Source organism: Trichosurus vulpecula, chromosome 2, assembly GCF_011100635.1.
Source record: "Trichosurus vulpecula isolate mTriVul1 chromosome 2, mTriVul1.pri, whole genome shotgun sequence".
NCBI lineage: Eukaryota > Metazoa > Chordata > Mammalia > Diprotodontia > Phalangeridae > Trichosurus > Trichosurus vulpecula.
This window is the reverse complement of record NC_050574.1, coordinates 400,948,624-400,951,799: the sequence shown is the minus strand read 5'-3', so window position 1 is coordinate 400,951,799 and position 3,176 is coordinate 400,948,624.

Below are 3,176 nucleotides of genomic sequence, written 5' to 3'. Positions count from 1 at the left end.
CCAGTCTCCCTTCCTACAAGATCTATATTTTAACCACTATACCACGTTGAATCAAGGTAGTGCTTTATATCTTTGCAATGAGTTATTTTTTTAATATCAAACAGTAGTTGTATCACAGGACAGCTAGGTAGTGCAGCTGATAGAGCACTGGGCCTGAAGTCAGGAAGACCTGAGTTCAAATTTAACCTCAGACACTTACTAGCTATGTGACCCTGGAGAAGTCACGCAACCCTCTTTGCTTCACTTTCCTCATCTGTAAAATGAGCTGGGGGAGGAAATGGCAAACCACACCAATAGCTTTGCCAAGAAAACACCAAATGGGGTCATGAAGAGTCAAACACAACTGAAATGAGTGAAAAAACACAAAAATCACATCAGCTTCCAAAATATTTTTTAAACAAACAACATTTTCCCCTATTGTCTAAAGCCTGGAAAGTAATATAAAACTCACTCAAGTTCCTTCAATTTCCCCCCAGCAAGCTCAATGGGTTGTATTCTTCACCTCCTGACCAATGCCAAGCACATTGTTCAAATAGCATTCTGGGATCTGTGTAGAAACTGATACCATCACAGAATCCATTTGAATGGATTGGTTTATATTATTACTATTTATTTATAAAAGGCCAATTCTACCTTTAGGAAATATCAGCTTGCTTAGCTTGCATGTGGGCACTAGGTTCTTACCATTGAAATTGCAGTATTGCAAATTTTGTTTATTTTTGGACAAAATTACTTTTGCAATGTACAGTTACTTAGGAGAGTTACTTAGCTAATCTGACTGCAGGCTACAGAGTTAAGGTCAACATAATAGTGCAGATGAGTGACGAACTTCTCAGTTGTGGGGCATGTGAAATCTACCTTTGCTGGGAGGTATTGCTCATATTTCTTATATCAACCAATCAGTGTGCTTTTCTTAAGTGATACTTTTGATGATTACGAAAAGGTGGAAGGAGAGGCCCAAGATAGGAATATTTCCACACAGTGACTAATTCTAAAGGATCTACAGGAAGACATAGCACCAATATGAATAATTTGCTTTTAATTCTTTTTTAGGTTTAGATTGTAACTTAAACCAAATGCTCAATCTAAATGACATTTATTTCCTCATTGTCTTTTCTATTTGACCTCCACAGAAATATTATTACATACTTTTAATAATTCAGCAATTAGAGTGATATTCAATCTCACTAATATGGGTACTTCTGTCAATTTCCTCCAAGTGAATAATACACTATATGTTCAAGGTCTGTGCTAAGCAACATTGCCGGTTCAAAGATAAAAATGAGTAATAGATTAATAGTAGTCCTTGTTCCCAAAGAACTTGTTATCCTGGATAGAAGGAGGGAGAGAAAGAGGAAGGTGAGAGATGGAGAGAAGCATAGAATATGCCAACAGATAAGCATGTACATGATTATTTGAGGAGAGAGAGAAATAACTAATAACAATTAAGGGAATCAGGAAAGGTCCCCCCCCGGATGTGTCACTTGATCTATGCCCTAATGGAAGTCAGTGATTCTGACTAGAGGGAGTGCATTCTAGGTATGAGTGACAGCCTGTGCAAAGTCATGCAGGTGGGAGTTGGAATGTTAAGTTTGGGGAATAGCAAGGAGGCCCATGGAATTTGAAGGCATGGGAGATAGACTGTGCAGAATCATTGAGGTGGGAGGTGGAATGCCTAGTAGGGGAAGAGCAACAAATCGCTCAATTTTCTTGAAATGAAAAATGCTGAAGTTACAGATGTGAAAGCTATTTTCATAAAAGAAGTAGTGTAATGAGAAATATGCCTGAAAATGTAGGATTGAGCCAGGTTATGAAAAGGTTTGAAATGTCAAGCTGAGGAATTTGCATTTTATCTCAGAGGGAACAGGAAGTCATTGAAAGTTCCTGAGGAGGGGAGAAAAGGCATTAACTAAGTAAGTAAATTTTTGTTTAATGAATGAAAATTAAATACCATCTTTTAAATAAAACTAATATGAACTAAAATAAACTGAATAAATATTACTCTTACTAAGTGGTTCTAAGACAATGAGTTAGCATTTCATTCTATACACACAAAGACACACATACATATAATGTATTAAATGTAACTTATCTTTGGTATTATGCTTTGACCCACTTATACCTACCACGTGTTTTCCCATTACCCTTGGGTCACTCGAAGTTTTGATTTTCCAAGATCATGTTGTATCACAACCCATAGACATATAACATCACTGGAAAAATAGTTTTGTTTAAAAGATTAGCTTTTGTGAGAGAGCAGCTTGGGATTAATTAAGTGCTGTGCAATTTTCTCAGACTGTACTCCTTTTTGATTTCAGATATGGACCATTGTTCATTTATAATGCTTGTACAAGACATGTGTTACAGCTTCTTGGAGCTACAGATGAGAGTTGAGTGCCAGGTTGAAACCAAAGGTAGACAAGTAGCCCTGCAAAGGGCTCAGCAACCCCTCACACTAGATGTACACATCCTTCTTGAACACCCCATACTCTTTGTATAAAGCTGTAACATGTATAGTTGCTGCACCCTAGAAAACCATCTAGGCAGATGGGCCTAATCAGGTTGAGGATAACCCATGGACTTCAAACCCATTGGTGAGTTAGGGAAATGTCTACCCCAAGCATGTGAAGACTCCTCCTGGTGGAATGGGCGGATGAGAGCAATTTGTTCCAGTGGCCATGAAGGTGGCCACAGCAGGTGCTGTGGAGTGCTAAGAAATTGGTCAGACATTGAAGACACCAAGGTCATCCATTGCATCCCAGGCTGTTGCCAGTCATCTTGACTTTTGTCTTACCTCTGGACTTCAATGACTCTGGAAGAGAAAGGCTAAAGACTTTGTGCAACTCTGCCTTATTTAAATTCAATTCATGTACAAGTCAAGACATCACCCTGTGATGTCATTAGTCTTCTTCAAAAAGGAAGGATGAACAACAACCAGACATGCACTAGTAGACTGACTCAATTAACTGGCAATCCTATTGCATGTCCTAATCTGGGAAATAGGCATTGAACTTCTGGAGCCAGTTCCCACTGGCTCCAGAGTTATTTGTTAAACATTCAATGTGAACATTCACACCTCAGAAATCAACAATCATCATAAGTCAGACATTCATTATTGTTTCTTATTGTCTTTAGATTTACAGAAGTGGTGGGGAAAATATTAATAATATAGAATA